Source organism: Diceros bicornis, chromosome 17 (assembly GCF_020826845.1).
Source record: "Diceros bicornis minor isolate mBicDic1 chromosome 17, mDicBic1.mat.cur, whole genome shotgun sequence".
Lineage (NCBI taxonomy): Eukaryota > Metazoa > Chordata > Mammalia > Perissodactyla > Rhinocerotidae > Diceros > Diceros bicornis.
The window spans coordinates 20,431,444-20,456,051 of NC_080756.1; the positions used below are offsets into that span (position 1 = coordinate 20,431,444).

At 41.0% G+C, this 24,608-nt stretch overlaps 2 long non-coding RNA genes across 3 annotated transcripts in view; one reads left to right on the top strand and one right to left on the bottom strand.

The window, feature by feature from the left end:
- The first annotated feature begins 6,269 nt into the window (after window positions 1-6,269).
- LOC131416128 (uncharacterized) lies at window positions 6,270-11,293 on the top strand. Its single transcript, XR_009222546.1, has 3 exons — window positions 6,270-6,360; window positions 9,378-9,620; window positions 10,917-11,293. It is a non-coding gene; the product is annotated as an uncharacterized LOC131416128 (long non-coding RNA).
- The window catches only part of LOC131416127 (uncharacterized), a 93,594-nt gene continuing 78,588 nt past the window's right edge, over window positions 9,603-24,608 (bottom strand). Inside the window, exons 4-5 of one of the 2 annotated variants that reach the window (XR_009222544.1) lie at window positions 17,053-17,128; window positions 9,603-10,997 (exon numbers count right to left, since the gene is read on the bottom strand). This is a non-coding gene — a long non-coding RNA (uncharacterized LOC131416127). The remainder of the gene's footprint in view (window positions 10,998-17,052; window positions 17,129-24,608) is intronic. The other variant, XR_009222545.1, reaches the window with a different exon arrangement.

The window sequence follows — 24,608 nt, forward strand, 5'->3', positions numbered from 1 at the left end:
TCCTTATCTTTATAGTAAAGAATTATCTACAATCACTGCCTCCAGTTTGTCTTCCCACATTCCTTGAACCTACTGGAATCAGGCTTTAACTGTTCCTACTTCTCCAAAACTGCTCTTGTCAAGGTCATGCATGACCTCCACATCACCACATCCATGGTCAGTTCTCAGTTACTTAATCTATCAGCATCATTTGACACTGTGACATTGACATCATTGATCACTGTGAAATACTTCACTTGAAGTGCTTTCTTCACTGGGTTTCCAGAACTCTTCTGCTTTTCTTCCTGGCTGCTCTTTCTCAGTCTCCATTGTTGTTTCCTCCTCAGTCTCCTAAACTCTTAACGTCAAGGGCTCAAAGTCTCCCCTCATTCCTATTTACACCAACTCCTTTGCTGATCTCATCTAGTCTCTTGCTTTATGTACTCTGTACACTGATATCTACATATGTCTCCAGCTTTGAATGCTTTCTAGAATTCCAGACCCATATATCCAACTGCCTGTGGGACTTCTCTGCTTGGATATCTTAATAGATTCTTAAACCTAAGCTCCTAATCTTCCTGCCTAACCATGCTCCTCCCCTTTCAAATCTCGGTTAATGGCAACTCTATTCTTCCAGCAGCCTGGGCCCAAAACCTTGGAGTCATCATTGGCTCTTCTTTTTCTATCACTCCCATCAATCTATCAGCACATCCTGTTGGCTCTACCTTTAAGATATATCTATAGTATGACCATCTTTCACTAGCTCCCCTGTAGCCACTTTGGACTAGTGCCACCCTCCCTGCTGCTTCTACTCCTTCTGCCTACCTACGGTCTACTCCTGGCACAGCAGCCAGAGTGATCCCGTTAAAAAGTCAGATCATACCACTTCTCTACTTAAAGCCTTCTGAAGGTTTCCTTTCTGTGCTAGCTTGTCTCCAAGATAGCTGCCATCAATTCCTTCTTCAACTGCCAGCCCTTCATGGACATACAGCCCAATCAAGCTTGCTCTCTGCCCTATGCAACCAGAGATCTGCTGTTGGTCTCTATAAATTTTCTGGACATTTCATACAAATAAAATCATATAATATATAGTCTTGTGCATCTGGCTTCTTTCACTTAGCATGTTTTTGAGGTTAATCCATGTTGTAGCATGTATCAGTAATTTATTCTTCTTATTGCTGACTGGTATTCCATTATACGGATAGCATATGTTGTTTATACATTCATCAGTTGATGGACATAGGATGTTAGCTGTGGGGTTTTTGTAGATGTCCTTTATCAGGTTGAGGAAATTCCCTTCTATTCCTAGTTTGTTGAGAGTTTTTATCATGAACGTGTTGATTTGTCAAATGCCTTTTCTGCGTGTATTGAGATGATCACGTGGGTTTTGTCCTTTATCCTATTAATGTGGTGTATTACATTAATTGATTTTAGGATGTTAAACCAATTGTGAATTCCTGGGATAAATCCTACTTGGCAACAGTGTATAATCCTTTTTATATATTGCTGGATTCAGTTTGCTAGTATTCTGTTGAGAATTTTTGCATCGCTATTCATAAGGGATATTGATCTGTAGTTTTCTTTTTTTGTAGTGTCTTTGGCTTTGGTATCAAGGTAATATTGGCCTTCTAGAACGAACTGAGAAGTGTTCCCTCTGCTATTTTCTGAAATTTGTTGAGTATTGGTATTATTTCTTCTTTAAATATTTAATAGGATTCAAGAGTGAAGCCATCTGGGATCGAGCTCTTCCTTGTGGAAAGATTTTTGAATACTAATTCATTTTTTTTACTTGATATAAATCTATTCAGATTTTCTATTTCTTTTGAGTTGGTGTTGGTAATTTGTCTTTCTAGGGATTTTTCCATTTCATTAAAGTTGTTTAATTTATTGGTATATAAAGTTGTTCATAATATATCCTTATAATATTTTAAGTTTTGTAGAGTAGACACTGATGTCCCCTTTTTTATTCCAGATATTGGTATTTACGTCTTCTTTTTCTCTCCTTCTTTTTCCCTGGGTGAATCTAATTAAAAGTTTTGGGGGGTTTTTTGGTGAAGAAGATTGGCCATGAGCTAACATCCATTGACAATCTTCCTCTTTTTGCTGAGGAAGATTGGCCCTAAGCTAACATCTGTGCCCGCCTTCCTCTATTTTGTTTGTGGTATGCTGCTACAGCATGGCTTGATGAACGGTGCATAGGTCCATGCCCAGGATCCGAACCTGTGAACCCCGGGCTGCCAAAGCAGAGCGTGTGAACTAACCACTATACCACCGGGCCGGCCCCTAATTAAAAATTTGTTCGTTGATCTTTTCAAAGCACCAACTTTTGGTTCACTGATTTTCTGTATTGTTTTTCTGTTTATTTCATTGATTTCTGCTTTAATTTTTATTTCTCCTTTTTCACTTGCCTTGGGTTTAGTTTGCTCTTCTTTTTATTTTTACTTTCTTAAGATAGAAGCTTAGGTTATTGATTTGAGACCTTTCTTCTTTACTGACATAGGTGTTTCCCTCAAAGCACTTAGCTGCATTCCATAAATTTTGATATATTGTGTTTTCATTTTCATTCAGTTCAAAATATTTTTAAATTTCCCTGTGATATCTGCTTTGACCCATGGACTATTAGGAAGTCTATTTAATTTCCAAATATTTGGGGATTTCCCAGATTTCTTTCTGTTGTTGGTTTCTAATTTAATTCCACTGTGGTTAGAGAACATAGTTTGTATGATCTGAATTATTTTAAATTTATTGAACACTTGTTTTATGTCCTGACATAGGATTTATTCTGGGGAACGTTCCATGTACACTTGAAAAGGATGTCTATTCTGCAGTTGTTGGTTGGAATTCTATAGATATCAATTAGGTCAAGTTGGTTGATAGTGTTGTTCAAGTCTTCTGTATCCTTGCTGGTTTTCTATCTAGTTATTCTATCCATTATTGAAAATGGGGTACTGAAGTCTCCAGTTATTACCGTTGGATTGTCTATTTCTCCCTTCAGTTCTGTCTGTCTTTCTTTCACGTATTTTGCAGATCTAATGTTATACGTGTACATGTTTATAATTATATCTTCCTGATGAATTGATCCCTTTATCATTATTAAATATTTATGTCTCTAGTAACTTTTTTTTTCAGCCTTAAGTCTATTTTATCTGATATTCATATAGCCACTCCAGCTCTCTTATGGTTACTATTTCCATGGTATATTGTTTTTCATCTTTTTACTTTTAATCTATTTATTTTTAATCTTTTACTTTTAAGCTATTTATGTCATCAAATCTAAGATGTCTCTTGTAGACACCTTATAGTTAGATCTTGCTTTTTTATCCATTCTGCCAACTTCTATCTTTTGATTGGGATGTTTAGATCTGACATAATTAATATAATTATTGATGTGATTTGATTTACATTAGCCATTTTGGTATTTGTTTTCTATAAGTTTCCTTTCTCTTTTGTTCCTCTCTTCCTCCTTTACTGCTACCTTTTGTGTTAAATAAATATTTTCAGTGTGCCATTTAATTCTTATGTAGATTTTTTTACCATATATTTTTAGGTATTTTCTTAACAGTTACTCTAGGGATTACAATATACATCTTAATTTATTATTATCTATTTCAGATTAATACTAACTTAATTTCACTAAAATGTAGAAAATTCACTCCAATACAGCTCTATCTCTTCCCCTCATTTGTGCTACTAAAATAGCATATACTATATAATAATATATATATTATATATAACATATATATATTATATATAACATATATCCTTATATTGATATTATTTATTATATAGTTATATTTATATTACATAAAAATAATATATCATATATCACAATATGTTATAACCCCATCAATATAGTGTTATAATTATTGCTTTATACTGTTTCATATCTTTAAAGAAGTGTGAAGAAACAAGAAAATATATATTTATGGAGTCTTTTAACTCACATATTTACCATTTCCAGTGCTCTTCATTTCCTCCTGGGGATTTGAGTTCCGTCTGACATCCTTTCCTTTCAGCCTGAAGGACTCCCTTTAGCATTTCTTATAGGGCAGGTCTATTAGTGACAAACTCCCTCAGTTTCTGTTCATCCGGGAATGTCTTAATGAGAAACCGCCATTGTTTCAGATGAGAAATTAGCTGTTAATAATATTGATATTTCATTGTACATGATGGCGGTTTTTCTCTTGATGCTGTCAAGATGTTCTTTTTGTTGTTGGCTTTCAACAGTTTGTATGCTGTGTTTAAGTGTGGGTCTCTTTGTAGTTATCCTAATTGGGTTTGTTCAGCTACTTGGATGTGTAAATTAATGTTTTAAATCAAATTTGCCAAGTTTTTGGACACTGTTTCTTCAAATAGTTTTTCTGACCCTTTCTCTCCTCTCCCATTACACATATGTTGGTATGTTAGATGTTGTCCCACAAGTCTCTGAGGCTCTATTCACTTTTCTTCAGTTTTTACTCTCTCTATTCTTCAATGGATAATTTCTGTTGCTCTCTCTTCAGGTTCACTGATTCTTTTCTTCTGCCACCTTGAATCTGCTTTTGAGCCCCTCTACTGAATTTTTCATTTCAGTTATTGCTTATTTTCACCTCTAGAAATTACTTTTTTTTTAAATTTTATTTATTTTTCCCCCAAAGCCCCAGTAGATAGTTGTATGTCATAGTTGCACATCCTTCTAGTTGCTGTATGTGGGACACAGCCTCAGCATGGCCAGAGAAGCAGTGCGTCGGTGCGCGCCTGGGATCCGAACCCGGGCCACCAGCAGCGGAGCGCACGCACTTAACCGCTAAGCCATGGGGCCAGCCCACAGAAATCACATTTTTAAAATTTTTAATAATTTGTTTCCTTATTGAGAGTCTTTATTTGTGGATTCATTATTGTCCTACTTTCTTTTGAGTCTTTAAACATGATTTCTTTTAGTTCTTTGAACACATTTATAATAGCTGCTTTGATGTCTTTGCCTGCTAAATTCAACTTTTGGGGACACTCAGAGTTTCTATTGACTTTTCCTTTTCCTGAGAATAAGTCATACTTTCCTACCTCTTCCCATATTTTATTGAAAACTGGGTATTAAAAATAATATATTGTAGCAACTCTGGATTCTGATTTTCTCCCTCAAGGCTGTCTTTTGTGTCTGTGTGTCTAATAGCTTGCCTGGGTTAAATCTATGAAATCTGTCTCCTTTGAAGTGTGTGGCTGCTGGTATCTCTGCTCAGTTTATTTCTTCTTGTTTTTATTTTTAAGTCTGGCTTCCTAGGGGTCACCCCTCTGTCTAAGTAGCCTAATGGTCAGCCAAGGATGGGACAGAAATTGTGCTCAAACACCTCAAGCCAATAAGGCTTCCATCCTCTGATAATGATTTGTGTGTGGGCAGGGGAGCACATTCAAAGTTCAGGCTGTTTTCAATTCTATTTGGGCTTTTACTTTTACTTTCCATTGGGCCCTTTCACAGCTCCTCTATATAGGAATCCTCAAGGTCAGCCAAGAGTAGGTGGCTACCTCAGGCCCTCTGTTCTCAGCCATAAATGTGCACAACCTCAGCCAGGAATACACTTGCCCCAACCACAACTGTAACCTCAGGTTAGTAGAAACTTTGGCCCTCTCCTGCTCCAAATCAAGTGAGCCCTCTTTGTGGCAGCAAAGCTGCTGGTCCTCACAGCATGCTGACTGGGCTGGGGGAAGGGCTGGGAAATGGGAGCATCGCTAGGCAAGGATGCCATAGCTTCTGACTTTTATCACTGAACCTCAGCAGTCGTTCAAGCATGAACACTTCTCAGATTATTATATGCCTTTGGTCGATTTCCAGAGTGCTAAAAATGATTGTTTTCAACATTTTTTTCCAGCTTTGTAGTTGCTTTTTGGGGGAGAGGATTTGCCCAACTCCTCACTCTGCCAGAGCTGGAAGTCCCGTCCTCCTCAATAAACATCTGATGAATAATAAGTGACTAAACCCCGTGTAATCTGCCTTCTACCTCTCCCACTCCACTGCAACTGTCCCATCAGAAATGACCAGCCCCCTCCCAGGCACTAAACCAGGCTCTGAGTGAGACAGACCCGACTGAATTCCAGCCCTGCCACTTAGTCACGGTGCACTCGGCAAGTGCACTTATCTGCTCCAAGTCTTAGGGTTTTTTTCTTCCATTAAATGGCTAAAACAATGCCTATGGTGTTATTGTGAGGAGGGTGGGGTCTGAGTGAGCACCTGGGTGGACACTTCAGGGTTCTTTTCCAACACAGTATTTGTCAGGAGGCCTGAGCTCCTGCTCAGACTGTGAGTCTGGGATGCCTGTTGGCCTCTTTTATCACCCTTACCACTCAATGGAGACATAACTGCGGGGGATGCAATCCTTTGAGACTGGATCTACTATACACAACTATAAGGTACTATTATGCCTTATTATGATATTCTTTGGGAACTTTTTAAAATCTCTCTCTCTGGGAAATTTTGGTCATAGGAGAATTTCTAAAAATACGGAAACTACTGAAATTACCCCCCTAACTTCCCTTTTCCCTGGACATTTTAACCATTATAATGTTGGGATCTTCTGAAAGAGCAAGATTACAGATGTAAATACTTCTTCATCACAAACTCTCACATTTTTAGGTGTTTCTTCTTCTAAGAACCATGGTCTCCCAAATCAGAAATAAAACATCAATTTAGAAAAGAAGGAACATGACCAAACAGAATGCTTGGACTCTGAAATGAAAATAGTGTGGCAAGGCCATCACCATTTAGGGCGTTGCTGAAAATTCAGCTCTTTCTACAGGAAATGCATGTTTAAAAACAGAATTAAAAAACAGTTGCTCTTTCTACGTTCTCTTAAATTTCTTCCTCATTGTCCTCCCTTTAATTAGCCATGCACTGTTTATCATTCACTGTTGTTAGTTGTTTTTTCTTGTGTCAGCCAGGCTGCCAGCTCTCTGAAGGCGGGCATAGTACCTCTGTGTATCCTCCTCGATGGCTGGCACTGTTCCTCACCAGCTCCTGCAGTCAACAATTATGCTCATTTTCATCCCCTTACTCAGAAGCCTTTGGTGACTCCCCACTGACCCTAAAAGTGGTCCTCAGATTTTTTTTTTGGTTGCATGTGCTTATCAGTAAACTAATGTTTGTACATCCTCTCTCTAATACACACACACATAATTTATTTTAAATTATTTATATACTATTGCATTTCTATTTTATATAAAGTATAAACATCCAACAAAATAGAAAGTTTAAGAGGATGACATAAAAAAAGTATAAGTAGAGTTTGTAATATTTTCTTTCTTACCTCTTGCATACCCCTCTCTGGAGCCCACTGGTCTGAAGCATAAAATTCGGGTTCTTTAAAACCATAGTCTTCAAACTGGGGTCTAGGTACCTTGAGAGTACACAGCATTGATAGTATTAAGGGGGTCAATTTCCAGATTCTGAACTACTGAATATCCCTTCTCCTGAAAGTGATCTGCCTGGGAAGAGCTGACACTGAACTGATTTCTCTTTTCCAGCCTCCCCTTCCCAATTGCTCTGACCCTTCACCACAGAAAGGCTCCCTTCAGCCATCCTGAACTGTGCTTTGTCCCCAAACGAAGGGATGATTAGAGAATTCATCACGCCTGAGGGAGAATCTCTAGAGAGCCAAGTAAGAAACACTGACAGGGCAGCACCTCATTTCAGCCCCTGGACAAATTCCTGGCAAGCGTTGTGCATTGGACAGCAGCTATCTTAGAATTAGAAGTCACAACTGAGGTGGTGGAAGACCTTGTAGTAATATAGTGTTTTTAATTAAAAAAATGAAGCTAAACTTTTTATGATAGCAAATAAGTCTATTTAACTGACTGGTTTGGCCATGCAGACTGGTTTTGCCAATTAAGTGATATGTTCCACAAGTGGAATGGGCTAGATCTGGGGCTCCACATTTGATGAAAATATATGCAAAGCAGTTGTCTGATACACAATACACCAGAAATGCCGTCATTTGCAACTGTTTCAACTTCTTATGACCACTGCCTTAAACTAACATTCACAATATTCATAACCACCCCAGACTCTCTCCCATTTTATCTTTCCTCGGCCCCCCTCAGGCTTCACCACGCCCATGCTCCTAGGCACTCTTTCAGGTCTGTACCTGTGGATGTGGTCATGCCAGTTCCTCCACTGGAAACACTCTTCCCCTCCCACCTCTGTGTTGAATTCCTACCTAACATCTGCTTGGTCTGAGGCACTAATTAGGCAGTGAGGATGCAAAATGAACATAACAGCAGCCTTGGCCTCGTTTTCATAGGACGTAAGAATCTAGTATGGGAGACAGACAGATAAGCAGTGACAGTGTGGTATTAGAGCTATGATGGGGAACCATGAGGTGTTGGGAACTCAGCAGGGGCACCCTCCCCGCCCTGGGGGGTCAAGGAAATTTTCTCAGAGGAAGTGGCCAGAAAGCCAAGACCCACTGATGAGCAGATGTTAGCCTGACATTTTGTAGGGAGGGGAGAGAAGAGGACTGATCAATGCTGAGAGATCAAAAACAAGTTGAATCAACATTGACATGGCAATTCCTCTGTGAAGTCAGGATTTTGACCATAAGAGACACACTTACCTAACTCTAGGATCTGGATAGAAATTTCTACCAAGTTCAATGTTTCATATGTTTGAGAGAATGGTCACATTTTCTCAAAAGCCCAATTTAGAACAGGGTGAAAGTCAAGGGAGAGGTCATCTCTAGAAAAATTTTCCCTTGCTTTTCGCCAAATACAAGATATTTGAACCCCGAGCCCAATTGCTGGGGGAGTGGGTAGCCTTTTTATATTGAGTTTACCAGAAATAGTGCTCAATGAATGCTCTTGGGACGTCTGTGAAGAAAATGACAGGTAGTTTGAATATGTGGCTCTGTTCTGAGGGTAGAGGCACCCTTTAAACAAAAAAGTTAAAGAAATAAGGAGAACTACAGAAGAGAAAACTTCAGTTTCCAGGGACTGTCCTGTGCCACACGAGAGGAAAAAACTGTGAGGGCTCAAGGTATCTGGCTTTCACTGCTCCACCTGTGATCCCGTCCCGCACTGTCCTGAGCCAGAGACCCTGAAAGCACCTTCACCGAACCATGTTCAATTCTCCATCTCACGCCACCACTTACAATGCTGATTTGTTATCAAGTTATTTATTTCTCTGAAAGATTCTCCTCTACAAATACATTAGTAAAAGAGCGGTATGATAGATGTGGCATCAGCCATCACATATTTTCTATACTGGTCACAGTTTGGTACCCAATAACTCTTTGTTTATTCAAAATAGAAAATATACTCAGTCTTCTCTCTGATACAGTCCACCCACGCATCGCAATTTTTTGTTTGTTTGTTTGGTTTGTTTTTGTTAGCCCTGAGCTAACATCTGTGCCCTTCTTCCTCTATTTTGTATACAGGACCTCACCACAGCATGGCTTGATGAGAGGTGCATAGGTCCATGCCCGGGATCCGAACCTGCAAACCCTGCGTGCTGCCGAAGTGGAGCTCGTGAACTTAACCATTATGCCACCAGGCCGGCCCCCATTGCAATGGTTTTTAATTTTATTTCTCATCCTGTTTTCTTAGTTATCTTCTTCAAGCACCCATATGGAGGGTTAACATTTTCTCTATGAAACTATTTGCTATGGCAGTAGAATCAGGTATGTCTCATTCATGAGGGCTTAGTTATTGAAGCACCAAAGGATGTCCATATAAAACAATGACTGTATATAGAAGTCACATGATGTGACCAAGCACTACATAACCAGTTAGGTTCCAATAGGCTATATTATTGGTAAAGCTACTTCATCTCTTTCAGGAAAATATTATAAGCTCAGTCCAGAACACAAAAACTCACTTTGTTAGAAAGTTATTATCAAGCTCTGGAGGGTCAGAACAATGTTTTTTGTTTGTTTGTTTGTGTGAGGAAGATCAGCCCTGCGCTAACATCCGTGCTAATCCTCCTCTTTTTTTGCTGAGGAAGACTGGCTCTGAGCTAACATCTATTGCCAATCTTCGTCCTTTTTTTTTTTCCCAAAGCCCCAGTAGATAGTTGTATGTCACAGTTGCACATCCTTCTAGTTGCTGTATGTGGGAGGCGGCCTCAGATGGCCGGAGAAGCAGTGCGTCTGTGCGCGCCCGGGATCCGAACCTGGGCCGCCAGTAGCAGAGCGCGCGCACTTAACCGCTAAGCTGGCCCTCAGAACTATGTTTGATAACATTTTTCCATTACAAATATTTCCTGTCAGGGATACCCTATTTTTCCAGATGGGTAGGCCAACTGTAATTCTGCTCTAAAATTCGGCTTTCTACCAGTTCCCCAAGCGTTTTCTCATTACGGCCTTTAACACAGTTTGCAACAACGGTGAATGCAGGTTTACGCTGAAGTATGTACATAAATGAGTTTGTAAATGGGTTTAGACCTTTGTGTGGAAAGGGCCTCAAGTCTCCTAAATAGAAAAATCTTCAACTAAATCAGAGCTGATTTACGAGTTTGGAAAATGATAGCAGGGCTTGGTGACCTTATATCAAATCACAGCCAAGGCCATATTTTAACACCTCCCGGCTCCCAGATTAATTTTTTTTCTGTCACTCTCTTCACCTTAAAAATTCCTTCCATTTAGCAAAATCAGTTCCATTCAGGAGAACAAATACATTGTGACTTCTGTTTCTGATATTTCCCTGTGCAGCAATGGAAAATAACAGTTTTAGTTTTCAGCCCTGCACCTGAGAGACGTGGGGTAATGAAAGGTTATGCCTCCTCTTCTCCCAAAGCCCCAGGTTTTCCTAAGAGGGCCCTCATATGACATACGAGGGCTCCCCAAAACGGGAGACCACTGTCTTGTAGACGGGCAGTTTAGCTCTTTTTACATAAGCAGACTGCTACCTTGGTGCCAGAGCCTTTCCTGGGCAGAAGCCGGGCCTTCACCTGCAACCCGACCTCTCCTTCTCCGCAGGGCCTTGCAGCGTCGCAGCGCGTCCAGCAGATGGCGCCGCAGCTGAATTTTCTCAAGCTGCTCTCTCGCCTGTAGAAGAGTCTGGAATAAACAGGAAAGGGATTTTTTTTTTTTTTAAGCTCTAATTGTCAACATATATTGCCTATTTTGTCGAGTCATTGGCTCTTTTTATTTGACTAAGTTGAAATGCATTAGAGATATTTAAAAAGTCAGTGGTTTCGAAATCCCAAATACATGTTATTTTACGATTTCCATTCTTTCAAAGGACCCCAGAAGCAAGTTTTCAAGCAGCATAAACAGTCACAAGAGCATAGTGGTTCAGAAACGTTAGCAGACAGCGCTGGGTGAAAAAGGCTGCCTCATACAACACCAGAAGGCGTGGCCGGGGGGGAGGGGGACGGGGGGGCCGCCTCGCAGGCCCAAGGCGGAAGTGACCTTCGTGGCGGGCGGGGCGGCGGCCGCGGGCGCCCCGAAAACAGCGCCGCCTGCTGGTGACAAGGGAGAAAGCTCGGACCTCGCCGGAGGCTGTGGCGTCGCTCCCGGGACCGCACAGACCAGGCAGACGTTCCAAATACCGTTGCACTCAGAATGCTGCACGTTATGTCCCCTCCCCAACAAAACTGAAAGTAATGGGCACAACCAGAGCAGCCTTTCTTTGGAGAAGAGAAACCTAGAGGCCCATTATGGTTTAGGTATACAGTGTTTCAAAGGACTTAACTGTTTTTAATGCTTCCTAAAGCTAAAAAGGGTGGATTTGATTTTTATGATATAATTGTTATTTAAAACAATCTTGAAGGACAGTGAAAATAGAACCTGATAGGGGCTCTCTTTCGTTTATCCTATCCTGCTTTAAGTTATTTACAAAATATTAAAAGAGGTTATCAGAAGCCGTTGGGAAAAAAGGGCAGGGGGTTGACTATCAAGGTGGTTGTGCTTATCATCTCTCCCCTCATTTTTATTCCAGGATTGTTGTAGTGCCATTTCTAGAGTCCCTCCTCCTCTCCCCACTTCCTTTTTCTCTTCATTCATTTGACAGGAGCCTCTGCAGCCATCTGCTTAGAACACGTCATCGTCATCCACTGGGAGAGAACTGTGGTACCACCTTTCTCCCCCTATGGCTGAAGCCCACAGAAAGAAGATGACGAGTTGCGCTTCTGCTCTTGAGCCAACGCGATTGCTGAGAATTGTGACCTGCAAGACGATGCCGAAGTGCATCGTCTCCCTTTTTATGCTGCTTGGAGCTTTATGTTGCCCTTCATTAAGCTGAGGCTTTCTCCTACAGAGCCCTGTCCTTCACGTTGACCAAATGATGCACTAATAACTTTCTTGTCCCTCCCATTTGCAAAGATTCAGAGCATTAAGTGTAAGAATCGTGCATCGCCATTTTTCTTCTACTAAGGGAGTGAAGACCCATAGGTGGATGGTTTAATTTGGACTCGTAATGCTGTTTATCAGGTCCCTATTCTCTGACATGAAAATTCCCATCTCCCATCAGGGCATAGCTGTAGGCATAAATTATAGGTTCTGGTTCAAAACAAGGTCCTCTCTTTTGTCCAGTAGCACCAGAAACACCGTAATTAGCAACCCAACTGGAACAGAAGTCTTCTTGAGGGTCCGGGAGAAGGAAGGTTGGGCCCCCAAGTCCTGTACGTGACCTCTTGGGCTGTAGCCTTCACATTCTGGATCCAACCAGATGAGCACTGAGAGCTCAGTGTTTGGAGGACAAAGAAGAGCAATGGATAACTTAGTAACTTAGTGAATCAGGGACCGGATCCAAGACAATGCCTGACATTTGTTTATTGGCAGAGAAACAGAAGTAAAGGAGGGGAATGTCTCCCTAAGTGTTACTGTGTTATAAAGGTGTCCTTCAGGGAGCGGATACATGACCAGGGCAGCTGATAACATTAATACTGTGCAGGCAGGCACACATCTCCCCAACTCCTCAGGACTGCTGAACCAAGTGTTACTAAACTAATTGGCAGGGACACAGCCCTCAGCCTCTCCCGCTGCAGTCCTCAGAGGGAGTAGGCTCTTTAGACAAAGCAAAGCAGCTTCTCCGAGGGGGAGGGGCGCCCGCTTTCTCTTTGTTCTTCCTTGGAAAATGGGCTCTCTCTCAAGTCTCATTACACTGGCTGCTTCACCTCCTGCAGGAGGGCAAAATAAATTAATCGCCAATAATGATTTGGACAGCATATTTTTGGAGCCCTGAACTCTGACTGTGAAATGCAGGGTCAAACTATTTCTAGAATTCTAACATGCTACAAGTTGTTATTCTGGGTTTCTAGGCAAAAATTTCAGAAAGGTGCCCCTATTTATCAAATAAAAATAAAAAGATCGCCTCAGAAAGGGGTGCTAGAGACAGTGTTTTGAATCCTACTTAACCTAATAATTACATGTCCTGCACCTTAGGCTTAAGAATCTCTTCCTCACAAAGGTATGATTTAATGAGCACTCCTTTGTCTGCTAAGAAATCCCTTCAGCTCTAAAAGGACTCCCTGAGAAATCACACCTTTTTACACAATAAGTGATTTTTTTCTCATAAGAATGATTTAACATAGCTCCTTTAAAAGTAGAAACATGCAGGGGCCAGCCCAGTGGCGCAAGCGGTTAAGTGCGGGGCTCCGCTGCGGCGGCCAGGGGTTCGCCGCTTCAGCTCCCCGGTGCGCACCAACGCATCGCTTGTCAAGCCAGGCTGTGGGGTGTCCCTTATAAAGTGGAGGAAGATGGGCACAGATGTTAGCCCAGGGCCGGTCTTCCTCAGCAAAAAGAGGAGGATTGGCAGATGTTAGCTCAGGGCAGATCTTCCTCACACACACACAAAAAGTAGAAACATTCAGAATTGTCTATCCCTGATTTAAGTGTGGAATTAAGACAGAGGCTGCTTGTTCTCATATCAGGAATAGGCATACCACTCCCCAAGCACTCAGAGCATGTGCTGCCTGGACTGATTCTTAAACCAAAAGCCACATGTGGCTTCTGTGCTTCACAGCTGAGGTGGCCTTTTCTGTCCAGCTGGAATTTCAGTTTGGGCCGGCTGGAATGGGTTCACACGCACCCCAGAAAATGGGCTCTGTGGGTCAGAGAAAGCTAACTGGGTTGAGAAGGACTAGGCTGACATTGCAGAAATACTATAGGTTTATTTCCTGGGAATTTACCCCCCAAAATAACGTACTTTCAGTCCCTTCGTGTGCCATCCTCAGGCTCTTTAAGCCAGTTCCTACTCTTTTGGGATTTTATTTGCTTACTAAATATCAGCTATTTTGTTGGGAAAAACAGAATATCTCTATGTTGCTACTCAACCAAGCCTTAGGCCATGTGGAGGGCAGCTCCTCTCGCTGGGCTGGCGAGCTCATTCTTTCCAGTACTCTCAAGAGGAAGTCAGAGCAGTGCACCGCCAGGAAACCAGCACCGAGTTAGCGTCTGATCTAATGGCTCAGGTTCTATAGGTGAGGCCCAGGTGAGCTTCTAAAATAATTCTGAGGCTCGATAAGGAAGGAATAAGCAGGCATTACACGATTATATATCTATACCTTTGTAATTAACAGAAAATCTTGATAAAATAGCCACTAGGCATGTATATTCATAATACTACCCTGTGTTTATATTATTATCTGTTACCCAGAGAGCATATTACAGAATGCCTTTCATCTGACAGGTTCAGAGTTCTTTACACTGTTAACCTCGTACATTAAGGCACTTCAATTTAATAACTGTAAGCACTCTGAGGGCAAGAGCCCTGCCTTGCACTTCCTTTATGCTTCACACAGTACCCAGCAGGGTATCAGACATGCAGTGGGTGCTCAGGGAATACCTGCTTTAAAAAAATAAACTATGGACTAAAGGAACAATGAATGGCTGTGCTTTAACCCTGCGATTAGGCCTTCCTTTATTGTCATGTCTGAGGAAACCAGATAGCAACACTTAATAGACAGAAAATGGAAGTGGGGATATTGCAACTTCTCTGACTGATCATGATGACAGCAGCTGGCTTTCCTCTACACTTGAAACTATAAGTATTTTGCATACATTATCTCATTTAAACTTCACCACAACCCCACAGGCTGTTTACTATTATTACTACCCTTATTTTACATATGACAAAACATTACCCAAGTTGCACAACTAATAATTAGCCACAGCAGGACTTAAATCCAGAGACCAGTCAGCCTCCAAAGTCCATGCTTCTAGGCATATTCCTACTCCAGAATATCTAACAACGACATTCACAGCTCCATTTCCTAACTACCCTTCTTTGAGTTATTGCCTCACAACATAATATCTGAAGTGGGAGGGAGGGGGAGGGAAGAGGGTAAGCAAACACAATTCATAATGTACCCATCTTGGTCTGCACAGTTTTGATGTTCTTTCCGATGTGTTATCTCATTTAATACTCACAGCACCCAGTCAAGCATGTTACTGTTATCTCTTATATATAAGGAATATATCTCTGAAGAACAGGTGGGTTCAAAAAAAAAAGTAAACGCTAAAATTCAGAGGCTGAGAGGTAACGACTCTACTGATAACACTGCGCCTCCTGAGGCCTCTCATCTCAGCCCCAAGCGCTAGTGTGGGTGCTTCCTTCTGTTTCATTTCTTTCTTACTTGTTAACATTCCAACGAGCCATCAAGCTTATGCCTGTCTCTACCTGTCCCATAAACACAAATATGGTTAATGTTGACTTGCTGTGCCACTAAGCCATTTCAAAAGCAGAGGCAAGGTAGAGAGGAAACAGTAAAGGTGACAGTGCATGAAATGCTATGTAACAATTAAAAAGAATGGATTAGATTTAAATGTACTGCCATGAAAAGATCTCCACAAGGCATAGTAAGTTTAAAAAAAAAAAAAAGCAAGTTGCAGAATAAAAAGTACAGCATGGTACGATTTATGTTTTAAAAAGACCCAAAACAGTATGATACAAACACACACATCTATGCAAACACACGCAGAAACAGTTGGTTATGCCCCAAATTGATAACTGGTTTCTCTCGGGAGAGGATGGGTCTGGGGTGAGGTGTGCAGCATTGGCAGACTTTCCCGTTATCTTTTTATAAGGTAATTTATTCAGATAATATGTATGTAAAAGAAAAAAAAAAGAAAGGACAGAGAAGAAACAAGTGATGCTGTTAGAAAATAAAAGGTTAGCAACATGCAGTAAAGTATGGTAAGTGGTACAAAAACACCAAACTAAAATCCACAGCCTCATTCATGTCCGTAAGAGACCGAGAGATTGGAAGAGAGTCCTCGTGTTGGCACTATCCTTACGAATTGGATGATTTTTAAAATGTAATGTCTCCTGATTCTATCAGCAATACAGAGATGAGACGTACACTAGACTTGGAGCCTTAGGACCTGGGTTCGAGGCCCGACTACATTTCTCTGTTACGTTGGGCTAAGTCCTCAGGGCCTTGGTTTCCTTATCTGTTGATGAAGATATTGGTAACATACTTCACAGGGTGCTTTGGGGATTAAATGAGGTAACGCACAGGAAAGGGCAGCAAAATCATGCAGACTGAGACTTATAACTTATAAATTGCGTTTGTTTTTACTCTCTTCCCATTCTTTCTCTCCCACTTCAGAGAATTATTTTTTTCTCACACCTTTAAGACATCTGAATGCCCCACACTGAGGCAGAGTTAAATTAACAAACCATTAGTCTTCAGGATAATATTTGCTGATAACAGGCCTTTGTTATTTGAGGTTTTAGATTATGCAAATGCATAGTTTTTAAGCTTCAATAACCTGTATTCATGTATTTATTTTAAGAAATATATTTATTTGATTCCATTTATAAAATATACCCTTTTCCTCTGAAACCTACTTTTGATGCAAGAACTAAAATATCCAAATCGGAGAGGTCGTTTAAAGTGTAAGCCAAAAATATAATTAAAATGTTTTTGCATCTTAAAATGTGCTTATTTGTGATCCTACTAAAATTTCAGGCAGTTCTGAAATTTTGAGAATCCATTTATAAGCCTTATAATAAAAAAGGTTGCAAAAATAATAAGAGAAATCTTATATTCCACCAATATAATTAAACACAAAAGAGAAACATGGACAAATTAATAAATATCGGTTGCATGCACACAGCACTGTCTCCACGGCCGCGTGATGTAACTATTTTCAATTACAGCCTCACCTTTGAAACAGAGCCAGGGCCTCCTCTGCTTTTGCTGGATGTGCATGTGCTAAAAAGCGCAGGGACCTGAAGATTTCTGGTGAAGTAAATACGAATCCAGTTTAAGTTGTGTTGCAGTTTGAGTTCAGAAAGGATCCACTTGAAGGAACCAACTCCAGCACACAAAGCACACGTCCCTCCCAAGCTCCTCCACCCCATTACACTGGGCCGTCACTTTAGAGCGGGGCGCCCATTGTTCACTTTCTTCCACTCTAATTAGACTTGACAGATTGCTCTTTCTAGCTAGACTGGCTACTGCCAAGATCAGAGAGAAGAGATGAGGCTGACCTTGTCATTATGCCCTTGGGATCAGTGCCCCACCCCCGATCCTACTCCACAGACACCGAAATGCATCCCCAGCAGCTCAAATCTGTTCCCCTTCTCCTGCTCCAGCTTCCTTCTCACGTGCACCCTGACATTCTCAGCAACACTGACTTCTCTTACTTTCAATACTGTGAGATTCAAACCCTTGTAGGCTGTGGGAGTGGAATAAGTGGGCTCTAATATTTTTCCTATTAATACTCAGGCCCTTGATTTTTTTCTGCAGGCCTGGAGGGAAAAAACAGACCAGCTTTTCTAAAGGGAAAGATACTGCAGCTCCGCTGGGGAGCCAGGAAACATTGATTGCTTCATGAAACAGAGCTCAGGAAGGATTCGGGCCTGGTGCTACCTCCACGTGTCTGAAGCAAATCTCTTGCCCCACTGCACTCAGTTTCTGTATAATGTATAATACAGATCTGTATTATATAATGTATAATAATATCTGCAAAATGCCATCAATAATTCTTGAATCTTTATCATATGGAAAACATGTTATACTGGTATTATATATGAATTAGATAATAAAATGATAGAGCTGGAAATGATCTCAGAGATCATCTAGTCCTATATCTTTGTTTGGAAGATTGAAAAACAGGCCAAAAGAGGGAGGTGACATGCACAGTGTCGTGAAATTAGTTCATAGACTTTAAACACCTGGCACTGAACAATAGCCTGCGGATCAGCTTTGTCACTAACCTGCCTTTTCCCACTTTATCCCATGCTTGATAATAAATCATATTGCCAGGAAGGCAACTTTCTTTCTCCGAGGAAGGAACTCTCCTCACCCAAGGACTATGTTTTCAAAAATGCTTCCCTTTACTGAGAATCCAGCGGTCTTGTAATAGAACCTAAGTCACGCAACGCCACATGACTCCCCTTGGGGCACAGGATGGAACTCAACAGGCTGGAGGTCTGGGGCCCTGCTCTCAAATAGGAATGGCCCTGTCCTTGACCTAAGTCTGGCTATGCCCACGGCCTCAAGAGCCGTGAGCAGGAGAGACTGTTAGGAATTTCTTCTTGGAACAAATCTAATGTTTCCCAGATTATAATGTAACCCATTTATCGTTCATTCACCTACTCACAAGCATTTATTAAAAGCCCATTTTTTGATAAATCCCTGGGGCTGATAAGACTACTACAATGAGTAGGACCCAGGCTCAAGGAGCCTCAGAAGGAGCCAGCAATGTAAACACTATGTGCAGTGGGGCACTGTGGGGGCCAGGATGGAAGGAGGAGATGGTCAATTTTCCTTGGTTGGGGTTTAAGGAATCAGAAAAATGTCATAGAGGAAGTGATACTTGAGCTGAGCTTTGGGAAATGAAGGTTATTCTTCCAGGTGGAAGTGAGGCAAGTACATGGCATTCAGACAGAGTCTGAGGCTGGTGTTTTGAGGGAAAAGAGAAGTTTTTGGTCTGCATAGTATGAGGAAGCATCAAACAAAGAAGAGATTGGAAATTTAGGTAGAGATCAGTGAAAACATTATAGTATGACACAGCAAGAAGTATGAATTTTACCATGGCAGCTCATGGGCACCATCGAAGAGTTTCAAACAGGGAAATAACATGACCCAAACTGCATTTTAGAAAGATGGCTCTGACGGCAATGTGGAAGATGGATTGGGGAAGGGGTGGGAAGGAGCAAGATCTAAGGTAAAGAGATGTTAGGAGACAACTGAAAAATTTAGGTGAGCCAAGACAGCTGACCTAGTCTCTTCAAAAAGTCAATGGGAAGAATCAAAGGGAGGGGACTATTTTTGTTTCCAAGAGACTTCAACTACATGCAATGTGTGGACCTTGTTTGAAGCCTGATTCAAGCAGACCAACTGTAAAGAGAAAATCTGGAAGATAAACAGAGTATTAGGTAATATTATAATAGGCATTCTTGTTAATTTTGTTAGGTGTGATCATGCTACTGTGTAACATAAAACAGCATCCTGAAATGTTTATGGGTGAGATGTCATGATGCCTGGATTTGCTCTAAAACAGTGTAGAAATATTGGATGAAGTAACTATGGCAAAAAGTTAATAATTATTAAATCCAGATGATGGATATGTAAGGGTTCGTTATACTCTACCTATATTTGAAAATTTTCAAAACAAAAAGCTAACATTTTAGGCAAAGGATAATGAGATCCTAAATTAAAGAAGTAATAGTGAAAATGGAGCAAAAGAGAGAGCTAGGAAAGATAGGAAAAAGGCAGAATTAACAACACTCAGTGAGTGGTTGAAAGTGGTCATTGAAATCAAAGAGTTGAAGCGATTTTCAGGCTTTTGCTTGGGTGTCTTGGATAGATGGGAAAGAGTACTCTTTCGAGCATGTGGAATTGGAGTTTCTGTGAAACACTGAGTTAGTGCTGTCCAGTAGGCAGTTAGACACATAGATTTAGAGCTCAGGAGAGAGGCTGGGGCTGGTGGTGTTGAGTTGTGAGTTGTCAGCTCACCAACATATGGGTGGTGATTCAAACCATTGGAAGAGCGTGGCAGGTGAGGAGGGAAGATGGCTGAGAAACAAGCCCAAGACACACTTACATTTAAGAAGTGAGGAGAGGAAGAACATGCAGAAGAGATTGAGAAGGATGGCTAGAGGGGTATGAGGAGAAACAGGAAAAAATAATTTCTGGAGAATCTGTCAAGAAACAATGGGTCAACAGAATCAAATGCCCCAAGTTAAAATATAAAACTCATTGGATTTAGCATCTAAGTGACAATTGCCAAACAACTTCCAGGAGAGTGCCATGTGCTGAAAAGTGAATGAAAGGAGAGTAAGCAAAGCCTGGAAGATGGAGGAGGATTGGATGGCATGGTCCTCCCAGGAGGAGGGAGTTGGCAGGGAGGTGCCTAGAAATGATTTGCTAATGGGCAAGTTCTGGGTCCAATAGGATGATCAATAACCTCAGCTCAAGGGGGCTCAGTAGAAGTGGATTCCTGAGAGGAAAAAAACAAGTTTTATTTAAGGCAAGGAGGAGGAGGGTGCATTCTGTAAAGAGGTTAAGAATATAGGGATGGTGCAATAAAACAAAGATTCCAGAGGGCACTGTGGAGAGAGTTTACATAGGAGGTCAGCAATGTATGAGGGTCAGGAGGGCAGAAGGGGATTCTTTTCACCTCTGGCTGATGCATCTTAGCAACCTCTTCAATGGTGTCCCAAATACAACTCTCTCCACACGATCTTTGATACCATCTTGCAGGTATCAAATTTGGAAAATGTTTGTAAAATATGGCCTTGATCATGTCAAACTCTTGCCCCAAAACTTGCATTAGCTCCCAATACCTTCTTCTTTTTTTTTTTTTTTGTGAGGAAGATCAGTCCTGGGCTAACATCCATGCTAATCCTCCTGTTTTTTTTTGCTGAGGAAGACCAGCTCTCAGCTAACATCTATTGCCCATCCTCCTCCTTTTTTTCCCTTTTTCCCCCCAAAGCCCCAGTAGATAGTTGTATGTCATAGTTTCACATCCTTCCAGTTGCTGTATGTGGGACTTGGCCTCAGCATGGCCAGAGAAGCGGTGCATCGGTGCGCGCCCGGGATCTGAACCCAGGCCACCAACAGCAGAGTGCGCGCACTTAAGCGCTAAGCCACGGGGCCGGCCCCCAATACCTTCTGAATTAGGTATAATATAGGTATTTAAAACCCTTCCATAATCTGATCCCAACCTGCTTTTTTCAGCCTGATTTTTTTGGGTTTGTTTGTTTGCTTATTTTTATTTGTTTTGTTTTATTTTGTTTTCCTTTTCATGAACCTTCCTTCCAGAATGCCAGGCTATTCATTGTCCTCTGTACATATTAACTACATGAAGTATTACAGAAAAAGGGCTGAGAAGTGTCTAGCATATAGTAGCACTCAACAGATGTTAGTTTGTGAATACTGAACTATTTATAATTCCCCTCCATCCATTTCATGCAGTTCTGTTTACCCTAAAGTCTCTTTCCACCTTTCCTCATGTCATACAGCAAGATTCAGTTCAGATGTCATCTATTCTGGGAAGCCTTTCCTGGGTTCTCAGGCTGGTCTGGGGGTGCCCTCGTCTGGGTTTCTGCAGCACCCCCACTTCTCTTGACGTTCAGCCTATTAGATCTGTTTATATGTCTGTTTCCCTCATTAGAGTATAAGTTTCCTGAAGGCCAAAGCTGTATTTTTTTTTTTTTTTTTACGTATTTATAGCATTAGTATCTAGACCAGTACATGGCACTATATATTAAGGAAAAAAAAGATGTATTGAACAGAACTTCACTCTCTTTCCTCTCTTCTTTAACTGCATTTTTATATGACGTATGATATGCTTTCTTATATGATATCCTCACTCTACTCCTGAATGGCAGTGGACATTGTTTATGCCACCCTCAATGTCCCTTCCTGCTCTTCTGGCAGCAGGCCTGATTTTCTTTGTGGATTCTTTGCTGTTGGTCGAGCCCCACCACTGGCCCAGGGTGGAGGACAAGACACAGGCCTATATCAGCCAGTTATCGTGCCATTCCTGTGGCCTCACTGATTGGTCTGGGTGAGCATGTGCTCTAAGCCTTTCCAATCAGAGTAAATCTCAGGCCTCTCATCAGAGTTACTGGAAGAGGGGTTCTTCTAACTTTCTCTCTTTTTATCTCTCTATTTCTGCTGGACATGGAGTCACTAGGGTGCAGGGTCATTTGATACCACAAGGGACAAGCCTGTTTGAGAATGAAGGCAATAGTTGGAGAGAGGGGCCAGCCCGGTAGCGTAATGGTTAGGTTCACACGCTCTGCTTTGGCAGCCTGGGGTTCGCAGGTTCGGATCCCTGGAGAGGACCTATGCACTGCTTATCAAGCCATGCTGTGGCAGGCGTCCCACATATAAAGTAGAGGAAGATGGGCACAGACGTCACCCCAGGGCCAATCTTCCTCAGCAAAGGAGGATTGGCAACAGATGTTAGCTCAGGGCTAATCTTCCTCACTAAAAAAAAAAAAAAAAAAAAAAAGTTGGAGAGAACACAACCAAGAGAAAGTGAGAGAGAAACAGTCCTGAATGGAAACAGAGCTAAATTCAGCCATGCTTGGAAAGAAAATGATTGCTTCTCAGTTTGTGTTGGGTTTTCTGTCATTTGCAACAAAACCATCTTAACTGATATAATATTTATAGGCATCTAGTACATTGCTTGACATGAGATTACTGAATAAATGTGTATTTAATAGATAAACAAGCTGTTGTGAGGAACAGGAATTATTTATTTCTATAGGACAATTTGGCAACATGTATCTATAGCCTTAAGAAAGGTCATCCTTGGGCAAGCCCTGATGGTCTAGCAGTTAAAGTTCGGCACTCGCACCGCTTTGGCAGCCTGGGTCCGTTTTCTGGTTGCAGAACCACACCACCTGTCCATCACTTGCCGTGCTCACCACAGCACGGCAAGCAGCTCACACAGAAGAACTAGAAGGACTTACAACTAAGATATATAACCATGAGCTGGGGGCTTTGGGGAGAAAAAAAAAACAAGAGGAAGATTGGCAATAGATGTTAGCCCAGGGCGAATCCTTCCCTGCAAAAAAAAAAAAAAAGTCCTTGAATTCATTCTTTAAGAAGAAAAAAGATCATCCTTCTGGAGATGGATGGTGGTGATGGTTGCACAGCTATATGAATATACTTAATGCCACTGAACTGTACACTTAAAGATGGTTAAAATGGTAACTTTATGTTATATATTTTACCACAATAAAAAAATGAATAAAAGAAAGAAAAAGATCATTAGACCAGAAATAAAGGCTTATAGTCCAGTTAACACATGAAAACATAGGGACAGGAAAGCTTGCTGTACTGTACCAATAATACTAGTAAGCATTCTCTACTTTTACAAATGTATCATAGGAAAATAATTAGATAAATATACAAAGTATGTTTATCTGAGTATTATTTATGATATCAATAGGGACTGGCTAATAAATTATGATATACTCAAATATTGGAATATTATATAGTCATTAAAATGATAAAGTAGATTTATATGCCACTTCTCATGAACATATATATCAGAGTGCTAGAAATACTGGAATTATATTAATATCAAATGGTTTCACAAAAATAAGGCAAGCCTTTTTTTTTAAAGACTCTTTATTTTATTTTTTGTTGAGGAAGATTAGCCCTTAGCTAACATCTGTGCCAGTCTTCCTCTATTTTGCACGTGGGCCACCGCCACAACATGGCTGCTGATGAGTGGTGTAGGTCTGTGCCTGGGAACCGAACTCGGGCTACTGAAGCAGAGCGTGCTGAACTTAACCACTAGGCCACGGGGCTGGCCCCCAAAGCAAGACTTTTTATAAGATTTATGAATTGGAGCCAAATGGTTGGAAGGAAGAACATCATTCAGTAACTGGTAGGAGGTAAACCACTCACTCAGAAAGAACTTACTGTATTTCATTGAATTTCAGATACCATTGGTTGTAAGATGCTTCCTGATTTCAGAGATGTTAAAATGTGAAAAAATATATATCTTAGAATTGACCAAATATAATATGCTTAGGGGCAGAAAATTGTTCATGCAGATGAGTGGGATGAAGGGAAATAGGACATGAAAATCATTAGATAAAGTAAACTCAAGAGGAAAAGTGTTTTAAGGTTTATATCTACACCTAGTGAAAAGAAGCTAGTGAAAGGCTTTGAGGAGGGTATAAGATGGCCAGAAAAACATGCACTGAAGGTTAATTTTGTAACTAAACCAAAGGAAGCAAGCAACTCTCCCTGATAATTTGGACACTATATATTAGGTAACAGTGAGTGTTAATTCACGTTCATTTGTGAGGCTTCTTTCTCTATTTTTTCTTAAGTGGAGGCCAGGCTTGTAATTTTAGCTTACCTCTCCCCTGTTTTAAGAAGGGGTTTGGCATCTGAAGAGAGATAAAAAGATATGGGAGCAATGAATTGCTAGTACTCAAGGAGAAGGATCAAATGTCTACATTTTCCATGTAAACAGAATATAGGGAACCCAAGACTTCCTCTGAAGAGTGTTCTGTATCTCTTCCCATCTTGTTTAAAGCTTTCAGTAAGCGTCATTCTGTTATAAAACTCAACTACTTCTATCCAAGCAGCCTCACAAGTTAGGAATTTGACCAGCTGTCCATGGGCAAGTGGGCTAAAAAAATGTCAAGCATTCTCTCTCTCTCTGTCTTTCTCTCTCATACACACACACATGCACACACACATTCACAGATTTCAGTGCTTAGCAATACCCCTATAT